Source organism: Nannobrachium achirus, assembly GCF_963921795.1.
Source record: "Nannobrachium achirus genome assembly, chromosome: 14".
Lineage (NCBI taxonomy): Eukaryota > Metazoa > Chordata > Actinopteri > Myctophiformes > Myctophidae > Nannobrachium > Nannobrachium achirus.
The window spans coordinates 52,761,050-52,775,470 of record NC_137821.1 but is presented as its reverse complement, the minus strand read 5'-3'; positions in this window follow the sequence as shown (position 1 = coordinate 52,775,470).

Below are 14,421 nucleotides of genomic sequence, written 5' to 3'. Positions count from 1 at the left end.
TGTAAGAGTCCATATATGGGTATTCCACAGAATCCCTTTTATGCCCATATATGAAGATCCCTGATGTCATCGATATATATCAGAAGATGGCCAAGACATACCTGGGTGGCTGGTTCAGACAGGGATCTCCATGTATGGGCATAAAAGATATTGTATGTTGTGATGTCATGGGAACCACTCAAACAGAATCCCTTTTATGCCCATATATGGAGATCCCTGATTTCATCAATATTAAGCCCATATCTAACAGGACAGGGCTCGAGACTAAGGGACTCCCGATGTCCCGGGGACCTAAAAATATGTATTTGGAATGCAAATTAATCTCCCCTGGGAGGCAATCGGGACGTAGATGATTTTTGAGAGAGGGCGAGATCATTTAGCGACCTCCAACCGGGTTGCAACCTGGTCGGTAGTTGTCAGCGACCGGGTTGCTAAATCGACCGACCGGGTCGCTTATCCACCGACCGGGCTGATAACCCTAACACTAACCCAAACCCTAACCCAAACCCTAAGCCTAACCCTAAATCACCGACCGGGTCGCTAACGCTAAATCTACCGACCGCGTCGCTAAATCACCGACCGGGCCGCGAAATCACAGACCGGGTCGTTAAATCTACCGACCGGGTCGCTAAATCTACCGACCGGGCCGGTAAATCACAGACTGGGTCGCCAAATCTACGGACCGGGCCGCTAAATCTACCGACCGGGCCGCTAAATCACCGACCTGGCCCGGTCGGTGATTTTGCAGCCCAGTTGGTAGATTTAGCGACCCGGTCCGTAGATCTAGCGACCTGGTCGGTGATTTTGCAGCCCGGTTGGTAGATTTTGCGACCCGGTCGGTAGATTTAGCGACCCGGTCGGTGAAAACTACCGACCAGGTTGCGACCAGGTTGGAGGTCGTTAAATGATCTCGCTCCTACTGCGATTTTTTGCACTGAACGTGTGCATATCACTGTTGCTACATAAACGGTGCGCATGAAACGGGCCGCATAGACCGGTTTCTTGTTTAGAAACATTGAGACTAAATGCACAGCTGAATGTATCATGTAATCAATTCCCACCAATCCCCAAACCTGTTGTTTTGGGGAGCGCTGCATGGTTTCTATTTATTGGCTAATTTTGGTACCGACCCATCAGTGGCGTAGGCAGCGGTAGGCGAACGTGGCGACCGCCTACCAACTGAGAAATGATCTGGCAAAAAAAAAAAAAAAAGTCTCCCAAAAAAAAGGAAAAAGTCTCTTATTTCCATTGTGTAAAGGCCTGACTGGGCAGTAGGCCTACAGTGTGGAGGGGACCATAGGCCTGTAGAATGTCACTCAACCAGTTCCATTCATTGACTAGTAGGCGGCCTGGCCATTGAGAAAGTGTTAGTCGAAACAACAGAGACAATAACACACTGAACAAAGTCCATTCTGCTTTCCTCCTACCTGTAGGATATCCTCTGTTCCAAATGAATAAAGTCCTTAATGTAGTAGGTAAACAGCTTCCAAACACAATACGTGATCATTGTGTTGTTTAAATCCAGCACTGCTGGATTAAGAATTGACGTCTTGTTGTCTCTCCAGCTGTATCATATTACAACTCGTTAAGCAAGCCTCTTCCATAAATGTAAGGCCCATTCCCACTGGGCCAGATAACAGATAAAAAATATATCTATAATATCTACCACAGATAAAAGTATCTGTGGCAAATATCTGTGCATGGTAGATATTTTTTTTATCTGTATCTACCATCCACTTTGAATGGAAAAATATCTAGAGAAAGAGATTTTTTTTATCTGTTATCTGGCCCAGTGGGAATGGGCCTTAAATAAAAAATAAAATGTATTTCATTAAAGGAGTAGTTCACACTCAAAATTATCGATATTTTCAAGCTCAAGCCCCGCCGCATGTTGTTGTGAGCCATGTATTTTAAGGGACACATTATGTTTACTTTGAACTAATTTAGCTAGTATCGCAAGTTGAAATATGTCACTATTTGGGAGCAATGTTCGCCTTGTTTGTAATGCTCCATACTGTGCTTTTTGAAAATAACTAGCCCTTACACTGAATATACTGGAATAGTGTTTTAATTATAATGTATTTTAAAATGTGGTGTTATTTTTAATTCCTGGCTACGCCCCTGCGACCCATCAGTGTGACGTGGACCAGAAACCCGTCTATGAAACACACGGAAACTAAATATTATATGATGTAAACAGAGTGGTTAAAAAGTTACCACAGGCAGTGTTATCATCCTTAATTTCAGGTAGAACTTTACATGCTGCGCTAGTAAGAGGTTAATTTACACCGCAGAAAGAGGCAGAGAACAGACTGTCAATCTAGGTTACAAGTTAAAACGGCTCCAAAAGAGCCGATCTACAAGGCTGAGGCACAGCCAGTCATGCAAGCTGGCGCGTTCCTGTGCTGTGGCGGCTTATTTTCTCTTTCTTTTATTTAACTCTCGACAACAACAGGTCCACTCGCTCAAATAAATAACTCCATCTCATTACAATTTCATCTGAACAAAAACAACGATGCGAGCCGTGAAGCAGACTGCTTGCCATGCAAAGAGACCGTGGTTATACTTATTCCGTACGGCAGTGTTGTGCCGTGCGTGAGCCATTATGATCTAAAAGCCCTCCAAGCCCCGAGGATGCGACGAGTTGTAGGCTTGTAGATTAGCGAGGTTCAACGAACAACACTTTCGTACGGACAAAGTACAAACCCAGTTTTACCGTAATTCCAGTCGTGCATAGTTCGGGTCCGCGTCAATATTCCGACGGGCCGGTGTTCCGACACTAAAACTAACCCTAACTCTACCCCCTACCCTAAACCTAACCTCAGTAAACCTTACCTCAGTAACTAACCTGCCGACGCTAAGTAACTAACCTGCCTTACTCTAAGTAACTAACCTGCCTTACGCTAAGTAATAAACCTGCCTTACACTAAGTAACTAACCTGCCGTCGCGTCGGAACAGCGGATAGTCGGGATAGTGAGCGGACCCCGCATAGTTCTTTATCAGGCTAGCAATTCGATTTTTAGAAGCCACAAGCAAATGATACTGATGAGTGAGGTGAGATGCCGTGGGCTCGGTTGGGCTCGGCGAGCCCACACTTATTTTTTTCAAGCTGCACGTACGCACGCCCCACATGCACGCACACACGACCCGCGCGTGCACGCACGTAGTCGAGTTGTGTGACGCCGTGGTCAGCACAACACTTCAGTCCCCCTACCTGGCTAGCTGTTTTGCATAACAATACTCGGGTAGGCAGTTCTCACCTACATCCTCATTTACACTTGTACACGGCCAGCAGCACATTCGCCTTGCATTGAACATCTCATCTGTTTACTTCACAAGAGTGGAAGAAAAACGAAGCGGTGTGTTGTTTTGTCAGAGCTGCATGCATAGGCATAGCGGAGGGAAGTGTCTATGATTGTAAAGTTGTCTATGTATATGTAAAGTTATTTTATATTTTATATAAAAAATACATTAATTGAAACACATTAATTGAAACTATAATGTAACTAAATAATAAGAAATATAGTTAGGCTACATTAAAAATGTTGTGATGTTGAATACAGTATTTCAACTAGCACCAAGCATGCGAGGCATGCGTGCACACATGCGCGTGCCTGACGTGCACGTGACGTCATGAATTTAGAGTGGTACCACTTCTAAAATCCATATCACACCACTGCGTGATGACAGTATAAAAACAGAAAGGATTTCCAAGCCAATTTCACCATTATTAATAACAATAAGGGGTAATACTAATTGATGGGTAATTTGATTAATTTAGAAAGTTCTCCTTTCCCAGAGTGACTTCCACCCACAGAGTAAAAGAGTTAGAGTCAGAGTCCAAGAAAGAGGCAGCACACCAATAAGTCTGTTTGAAATAATTGTATTAAGAGAATAGTCAGAGTTCAGCATACAGTACAGCAAATTCACCCATAGTAGCTTTCTCTGGCCTAATAGACAGTTGGTCCGTGGTCACTGGGGGTCCGCTTAAAAGGGACCATGGTCCTCTTTCTCCTTTGGTTCGCTGGTGTGAACGTGCAAAGGGACCATGGTCCCTTTGTTTGGTCCGGACCATGGTCCTCTTGAAAAGGCAGGACTCGGTACGCTTCCAAAAGGACCATGGTCCGGTCCTCTGCTGGTGTGAACGGAGCCGGACTTTATAGAGGACCAAACGTAGGTCTGATCAGCCTACAGTACATTCTGCACTGTGTGTTGTTCATTGAAAAACAATATGGAAAAAAAGAATAAACGACTACTCGTGAAGCAATTCTAACTTCAGCTACAGCTTAGCCTACACTCGTCAATCTTGTTTTGCAGTGGTGAAGCTGGATTAATAATTAGTTCTAAAAGCATGAATTTCTTGCGGGAATCACTATTGATATGACCCAACCGCTGATATTTTTTCATTAGCTGCAGTAGGCTACACGTTAATAATTGTATCATCTCCTCTCCCTGAGCCGTCACTGCGGTGTCTTGTAAGCTACATGGAAACTGGTGACCCATCGTGTGCGGTGACTCCAGGGGTCGCTCTCCGAACACGGTGATCATTGTTTGTTTTGACTCAAATACTGTCACAAATAAAAGTAAGGTCACCATCTTGTGTGTAACACGGGAGTAGACGGAGCCAGGCTCAATGCGCGCATAACTTCCATCCAACAAGGAAATGTCAAACTTGGCTTTTCTTTCAAGGCATTAGGATTCGCTCTCTTTTCGCTCTCTCACTGACTGTTCCCCTGAGGACAGGCATTCATGAGTCAAACTTTTCACATTGTTGTTGGGACGGCAGTAAGATGGGGCGCGTAGTAAGATGTCCATAGCCTACTCCAGTCATCGTGTGCTGTGCGCAAAAATAACTGATTTGCAAGCTTACACTGTTACACTGTTGCGCTGTTTCAGAGCTAAATGAATCCTGTGGTTAAAAAAGAACAGATCTGCAAGCTAGCATCCTGTAAGATATGTTATTTTTAAGCATGCGCCACCGCATATAAAGTTATATGGCTCACACGCATATGCTAGATTCAACATTTGGGACAATAGGGATTTGCTATGCATTATTTTATTGTTTTTATTTAGGTTATTTATTCATGTAGCTTCACATTTCCAACATGATAAGGATAGGAAATATCTTTATGGACCCGTTGCTTGTAAAGAAAGAGAGAGACAGATTATTTGATGTGGAAACGGTGACGCTTATTATGTTTTTATTTGGCCATGCGTTCTTGCGCTATTTATTGTTAAATGAATCAAGAAGAAGGCTTTATATTAGGCTATATTTTTTGAGAGAGAGAGATTCCTCCATCCATCCATCGCTAATTACTGCCTGAAATGTGTGAGTTTCGCTTCTTTAAAAAAAAGATATAGGAAGCGGCTGTGATTAATAACACAAAATTAATTAGAATAGGCAGCAAGTAATTTTCCATAGGAATAGCCTATTCTGTCAATAGATCAACAGCAGCCTGTATGACCACGTCCACGTGTCATTTTGTTTACATATTTGGTTCTTTTAACAAAAGTCCCATGTGAACGCTAACCGGACCAAATTCAAAATGCAACAATGTAAACATTTGGTCTCTGATCCGGACCTTTTAAGCGGACTTTGGGTGAGAACGTGCCCTGATGACCTTTATCAGTGGTCAGAACACAACAGAGTTGTTGACATGATGGTGTAATCTTGTTGTTGACGGCTTAAAGATGGTTTACCAGTTGAATATCAGACACTTCTACAGTGTCAAGGCTGTTGGAATAACAATGTTAAAGTAACAGGGTTTTGTGTTTGGAACATAGAGGGACAAACAGCACAATTAATAATGATCTATCATGTACAGTAGTTTGACCTTAAGACAAAATTGGTACAATAATATTAACCAAACTTTACCAACAATAATAATAAGGGTAATAATAATAATAATATAGGCCTACATGTAGCATTTGCATAAAGCAAGTAGGCTACCGGTATTTGTCTACTCCCATGTTGATACGAGTATTTCATATCTGTTTAAGGTAGATTTAGAACAAATAAAAAAATATGCGATTAATCAATAATTCAATCAATCACTCTGAATGTAGGTCTTACCTTAAGCTAGATGCAGAATAGATAACACAAACCCAAACCTGTGATTCCACCAGAGGGAGCACCTTTGATTGATTGATTGATTGATTGAAGACTTAATTAGAAGTTTGCATAGGAAAAGGTACAGTTTTATGTTCACTGGTACAAGGTCTACTAAAAGGAGATCCTAGAAAAGACTAAGCTTATTTCCATAGGAAACCATTGAAGACGGATAGAACACAATACTATGCAGTAGATATAGTCAGGAAAAAAAGTGGAAAACAATTTAAAAATAAAAACATACAGTAGGTAAATACAGGGTCAGGGTAGGGCCGGGCTATGTTTGTTTTTACCAGTTGCGAACGGCTGCTGCCTGTAAGTGGTTTTTCAGGGTGATTTTAAAGGACCCCCCCTCACACATTTAGCACAAACATGGGAAAATGTTCATTCTACATTTCAGACAGTAATATAGAATGCCCTGACATCAACCATTACATTAAATAACTGGCCCAAGACTGCTGAAAAAACAACTACATTCAAAACAGTTTTGAATCTTTCCCCACAACACAAGAACACATTGCATAGCATTGATTGAATGTTAAATGGCTTCAAAACTTGATAAATTCTGACCTCTCGTGGTTGGTTTTGGAATTGACTTATCTGGGATAACAATATTATATCAAGTGTAGCCTCGGGAACCCAGGCTTTTCAAACACCTGATTTTAATCATTTATATTTGCTTAATATGTATGAACATTGGCAATAACTCAGGCAAAGACAGAATCCAAAGGAACTGCAGTGTTGAGGTAAATGTTCTCTATTGAGTGGAAAGTGATTCAAGCATGTGATTGTCTGGGGATGAGAGTCCAATAGAATAGATATAAACTCTTCCTACTATGTCTAAGTAAACTAAATATGAAACTATCAGGTCATTTACAGTCCATACTGAGGGTTGTTCAGTATATTTGTATATATAGTATTTTTAGTGTAAAGTGGTCCTTTTCACAATGAAAATCATCCTGGACAAAGCTTTTTCAAAAAGTTCATCACAACATCAGAATGACCTCGGTGCCGCGCTGTGAGCTTGTATATCTGCTATTTTTCAATAGTTAAAGCATAAAATAATGGTTAAAGTGGTTAAAATCTAACGCGACTCGGGCGCGTCCAGGTATTTGAGGGTTTATCATACTAGAATACTGTAATCTGCGACAGTTTTACCTTACAAAAAATAAAATCCAGTGGTGATACCGCTGTTACTGTTACATACCGGAATAGATTCTGGTTGTTTCATTTATCTAGACTCTGGTTGTTTCATTTATCAGAACTGAGACATTTATCAGAACTGTTAGGACAGGTCTTTATTTCATCAGTGCCATTTCCTCTACCTCCAGGGCACATGTAACACCTCAGAGCAGATCCTGAGACAACATGTAGAAGACAGTCAGGTTAGAATAGAAAACTAATGTAAACATTAAACACATTTCCATCATGCATGTGTATTAATTAAAAGACAACATTAGTTTTTTACAACAAGGGTTCATATTTTAGATTGTAATAAAGAATATAAAAGATGAGTGTTAAAATCATTTCATTTACTTCTTTCTATTGTTTTAGAGATTCTTATTTCAGTGGTTGGGGGCATGCGTACAAGTGGCTAAATATGTAATTTTACACAGAATAAGCCCATTCCCAAGATACAACGCAACCTTTCATGGTTGGATGTGACTTATGGGGGCTAGAAGTGTTACTGTAAATAGCAATAAAGAAAGTGCTGGCTTATTGTGTCTAAAAAAAAGATACATATTTAGCCACTTGTACGCATGCACCCATGCGTATGCATTAGGGATGCGAATCTCGACCACTGAGGCGATACGATACGGACCTCGATACACTGCCAGCGATACGATATAATTGCGATACATTGAAATCCTGCCGATACGATACATCGCGATCCACCCCTGTTCCCGATACGATGCGATACGATTCACGATTCACCACGATTCAAGCCCAAATCCCAAAATTTACAAAACATAGCGACTAAAAATTTATGAAATTTAAATTCAAGGCAATTTATTGTTTCACTGTAGTACTAGGCTCTGTCTAACAACCCAACATAGGCCTATAGTATTCTGGGAGAACACAAAGCTGCTGGCTATTGTAGAATTGTTTCATAACTAATCATATAGAAGGCCTATGTCATTATTAGTAGGCCTATATGTCTTCAACTTTGAGTCAGGGACCCCAATCCAGGGTTATTACAGGGGGCCTGCCAAATATTTGTGTGATACAGTAGGCTATAATGCCTAGCCTATAGTGAAGGTCCCTGCTTGATCTCTGTCTGAGCTAAGGGGTCCTTGACCTGAAAAACAATAAAGTCCCTCCCTGGTTTGTATTATTATATTATATTATATTATATTATATTATATTTAATCCAGGATTTTGCCATTTTTATAGCCAAAATGTTTTAAAACAGATCTACAAGCTCACAGCGTGTCGCATCCACGACGCATTGTGAGCTTGTAGGTCTGCTATTTTAGGTGCGACACCCTTGTACTGCGATGTATAAATTAGGCTTCTCTCAAGTGAGAGAGTTGCTTGCATCAACAGGAAAGTTGTAGAACAGTGACAAATACTTTGTTTTAAACGCAAGCAGTAGTCCTACAACACCCAGCAACATTGTTGTTGTGTGTGTGCAGTTAATATAGCGCAGAAGATGATCTCAATCAATTGTCCGTCGGAGATTCGCTAAGAAACGGCTGTTGATTACATATCACTCGATCAGCCTGTGCTACTCTGTGACAACAATCAGCGCAGCGGACTTGGATGATATAAAGCTAAGTACTGTACAACTAATCTTGCATCTTTTTAACCCGTGGGGCTGCTAGTTCGTCTGTATTGATTCACTCGCATTTCGCTGCACTGTCTGTCTCCCTGCCTGCATGCAGAGTGCAGATGTTGTCCGTCTGTCCGAGTCGCAGGCTCGCAGCTCTTGACTGGCTTTTGGGGAGGGGGTTGAACGGCTGATGATGGTGCATTCATGGCGCCTCGGAAACACAGGATGTAATGAAATACTATATGGAAGAACCGATACAATCGCGGAATTTACCGATCCAGACACTCACGGTACGATCCATCACGATTTCGGCCGTCTATTGTACCGGTACACACTGAATGAACCGATTCAACCGTATCGCGGACGTTTGTATCGCGATTACGATCCGTACCGGTATATCTTCGCATCCCTAGTATGCATACTAGGGATGCGAATCTCGACCACTGAGGCGATACGATACGGACCTCGATACACTGCCAGCGATACGATATAATTGCGATACATTGAAATCCTGCCGATACGATACATCGCGATCCACCCCTGTTCCCGATACGATGCGATACGATTCACGATTCACCACGATTCAAGCCCAAATCCCAAAATTTACAAAACATAGCGACTAAAAATTTATGAAATTTAAATTCAAGGCAATTTATTGTTTCACTGTAGTACTAGGCTCTGTCTAACAACCCAACATAGGCCTATAGTATTCTGGGAGAACACAAAGCTGCTGGCTATTGTAGAATTGTTTCATAACTAATCATATAGAAGGCCTATGTCATTATTAGTAGGCCTATATGTCTTCAACTTTGAGTCAGGGACCCCAATCCAGGGTTATTACAGGGGGCCTGCCAAATATTTGTGTGATACAGTAGGCTATAATGCCTAGCCTATAGTGAAGGTCCCTGCTTGATCTCTGTCTGAGCTAAGGGGTCCTTGACCTGAAAAACAATAAAGTCCCTCCCTGGTTTGTATTATTATATTATATTATATTATATTATATTATATTTAATCCAGGATTTTGCCATTTTTATAGCCAAAATGTTTTAAAACAGATCTACAAGCTCACAGCGTGTCGCATCCACGACGCATTGTGAGCTTGTAGGTCTGCTATTTTAGGTGCGACACCCTTGTACTGCGATGTATAAATTAGGCTTCTCTCAAGTGAGAGAGTTGCTTGCATCAACAGGAAAGTTGTAGAACAGTGACAAATACTTTGTTTTAAACGCAAGCAGTAGTCCTACAACACCCAGCAACATTGTTGTTGTGTGTGTGCAGTTAATATAGCGCAGAAGATGATCTCAATCAATTGTCCGTCGGAGATTCGCTAAGAAACGGCTGTTGATTACATATCACTCGATCAGCCTGTGCTACTCTGTGACAACAATCAGCGCAGCGGACTTGGATGATATAAAGCTAAGTACTGTACAACTAATCTTGCATCTTTTTAACCCGTGGGGCTGCTAGTTCGTCTGTATTGATTCACTCGCATTTCGCTGCACTGTCTGTCTCCCTGCCTGCATGCAGAGTGCAGATGTTGTCCGTCTGTCCGAGTCGCAGGCTCGCAGCTCTTGACTGGCTTTTGGGGAGGGGGTTGAACGGCTGATGATGGTGCATTCATGGCGCCTCGGAAACACAGGATGTAATGAAATACTATATGGAAGAACCGATACAATCGCGGAATTTACCGATCCAGACACTCACGGTACGATCCATCACGATTTCGGCCGTCTATTGTACCGGTACACACTGAATGAACCGATTCAACCGTATCGCGGACGTTTGTATCGCGATTACGATCCGTACCGGTATATCTTCGCATCCCTAATGCATACCCACATTTTAGCACGGTAAACAAGATAGAACAATAGAACGAAGCAAATGAAAACATTTTTACATTTTAACTTTTCTCTAATTACAATCTTAAATATGAACCCTTGTTGTAAAAAAACAAAGTTGTCCTTTAAACTAATTAAACTAATGCAAAGATTAAACACATTTCCATCATTCATCTGTATTAACAGCAGTGTGTTAGTTTAACTGTTTATCACTGTTTGATTTGTCCTCACTGAGGAATAGAGTTGGAAAGTGTTGGTGTGGAAATAACACTCCCAAGGAATAATGTGTTTATCATTTGTTTCTTTACCTGCAGTAAATGATTGCATTATTATTTTAAAGGGGAAGACCACCCATTTTCAATATTGAACTATGTCATTAATATACCTTAGAGGAGTTGTGTGGAAATAAAAAAAAAAGGTTCCCCCTCTTCTGTGTTGCATAGAACTGGAGGATTGATTTGGGGGTTTGTATTGTAAAGTACAACGGTGTGATGTCATCACATTGTGATTTGCAATACAAACCCCCCACCTGAACATATTTAGTGCCAGGGACCCACAATTCCTCATACTAGATTTGTATGTTAAATTGTTTCACAAATAATTCTGTAATAATAATCATTTGAATGTCAAGATTTCTATTTGAAATAGATCTACAAGTGATCTTAAATCGTCTAATCCAGGGGTTCCCAAAATGTTTTGTCTCAGGGCACCCCATGAATATTTTTTTAATCCGAGGCACCCCTAGATTATAATTTTCACTCCCAGCACCTTATATTTATAGCATATCGTCGTTGTCGGGTGGGAACCTTACAGTATGTCCAAAACCATTCGTTTTGTATTTATCATCTATAAAATGTACTAAACTAGCGAAAGCAGCAGATCTACAAGCACACAACGCCTCGCATTGCGAGGCACTGTGTGCTTGTAGATCGGCTGTTTTCACTAGTTTTGTGCGACAGTCTTGTATGATGAAGCAGGGCTTTGCTTTACCAAAAGACGCACACACTTGATACTTGGAGATACAAGGTTTCTGCCCGACAGTGACGATATTTTAGCGATTATGTTGCGAGGAAAATGTTGAGATAATAGCCATTTTGGTTAGAACTGACTGAAAATAACTTTGTACATCAAGTTTAAAATGATACTGCCGTCACGGCACCCCAGGCTGCTCCGTCACCCACTATGAAAATCCCTGGTCTAATCGCAGAATTTAGCTGGGGACCCCCTGCCTTCAACTCAAGGCAGTATTCATGGGTGTTTCCTCACAGGATTAGATACACTGTCCAGTATGACACAAATCAAAGATACCTTTCTGTTTAATGTGACTAGTATAAAGTTAGTGTCCCAAGACGGATATGCTTGAGTTTTGATTCCCACAATTTTCAAATGCTTCTGGCAGCCTAACTCTTTGTAGCCTACTTATTGTACTGTAAAGAGTAGAAATTAAAGCAGATGTCTGCTTTAATTTCTGTGTGCGTCTACCGTCTACCTCTATAAATGGCTCACAGTTTAAATAATGTACGGTTTAGTTGGACAATCATCTGTAACAGATAAAGTATAACTAGAAAAGAAAATTTCTAAGAAATTTTAAGTGTGCCTGCAGCTCGCTAAGTCTGTGCAACCTTGTGTAGCGGTTGGTGTTAGCATTAGCGTTATTAACATTAGCATTTTTGTGCATAAACTTTAACATTATTGTTCTTCATATGACACCACCCACATGTCTGTACGACAAACGGTTCACGAGAAAACGGGTCACTTCCTGTTTGGTGAGGGGCACTTCCTGTTTGGCGAAATAGGCCCCAATTAAGTTTAAGGACTCTTAATCTTGTCATTTGACGCAACCCGCGTGTCTGTATGACAAACGGTTCACGAGATCAAGGGTCACTCCCTGTTTGGTGAGGGGCACTTCCTGTTTGGCGAAAAAGGCCCCAATTAAGGTCATGGACGATTAATGAATTAAAGCTGCAAGCAGCGATGACCGGGCCCTCGCAGCTCTACCCACGTCACAAGGCCAGCAGCCAATCAGAAACCAAACAGGAAGTCAGCCATTTCGACTAATTAGTGGCGTTTTGGCGCATTTTTGGCCGTTATCACGGGTCGCACTTTAACGACAGTTTTGTGAGAAAAAAAAAAGTTTTGAGAAAAAAAATTTGAGGAAAAAAAAAGTTTTTTGAGGAAAAAAAAATTGAGAAAACAAATTTTGAGAAAAAAAGATTTTGAGAAAAAAAAAATTGAGAAAAAAAATTGAGAAAATTTTGAGAAAAAAAAAGATTGAGAAAAAAAAATTTGAGAAAAAAAAATTTGAGAAAAAAAATTTGAGAAAAAAAAATTTTGAGAAAAAAAAAATTTGAAAAAAAAAATTTGAGAAAAAAATTTGAGAAAAAAAAAATTACAGAGCCCCCTCCCCCAAGTGAGATTACTATTAATCCAAATTATTTGGCGCCGTAGCACCCGAAGTTCCGTCACTCGACGAGAACATTTTGTGAGTGAGCACAAACCCGTCCAGGATAGATGCCTCCGATAGCGACTCCACTTTCTTCTCATTTAGATTACACCACACATGCGCTCGGGCAAACACTTCTTGAACGCTTCAAATAAAATGAGCTCCCATAGAGCATTATAGTGAGTGACCAACCTTACTCGAGGTGCACCATTTACAAAAGATTACCCTTCTCACGGGCAAACTAAACAAAAGTTTGGTTGGTCCTCCTGTGATGTCTAAACTTTATGTAAAATCTATACCTCTGGCACTAACTCATGAGCATTTAGAATAGCTGTTTTAACAGACAATTAAGACTGTCCTGTAGAGGGCGTGCTACCATTACATCTTGAGCTTTTCCAACAATTTTGCATTGTAACATCAAAGGCCAAACCTCTTTGGGCCACTTAAGTGCGGAGCCTGCGCTCAAACGCACTAATGTAGCAGTAAACCTCAGACTCCCGGAAAGTAGTATACTAAAGAAATTTAGAGTTTAAAATGATTAACAACAGGCGGATTGGCGGGGAGGAGAAACCCCTGTAGGCCCCCCTGCTCTAGGCTGGGCACCCATTTCAAGCTGCCGTATGCGGAACTGAGTCTCCGCCTCAATTTCCAGCCTTCGCATCTGAAGCTCGTGTTCGAGCTGTGCCTTACGCAGTTCCACTTTTTCATAGGAATCGACTTTTATTTGTGCAATCCTGATACTCACTTCTTCCTTGTCAGGATCAGGCTCGGTCAGTGGGGAATCGTCACCCTCGTCCTCATTCACAGCCCGTGGCTGCGGTGATGTCCCCATACCACCCCCAGCGTTGCCTGCTGGAGCACCGGCCTCAGCGCCACGATGAACGCTGCCTTGCACAGTCGATTCACCATGTTTAAGGCTTGCCTCAACAAGAGGCACCCACTTCAGAATTTGTCTCTCCACCAATCCCGCCACCACAACTGCTTTAAGATCATCTTTGTTACCATACTTACTTGGCACCGGGAATTTGAAATGAACCGCTACTGTGTGCAGCTCCTGCACACGGCAATTATTAATTTGATCAAATAGACAAATTCTAAATAAACAGCTCAAGATTACATGGAAAACAGCGCCATCCCTCTATGCAATTAGCCGCGAATACTAAATTTGCACCACCGAATACCACTAAATTTATTATTAATAAAACTTACTTTACCTCCATGTTGCCACGCCACGCCTGCGCCAGTCCCAGCAACCTT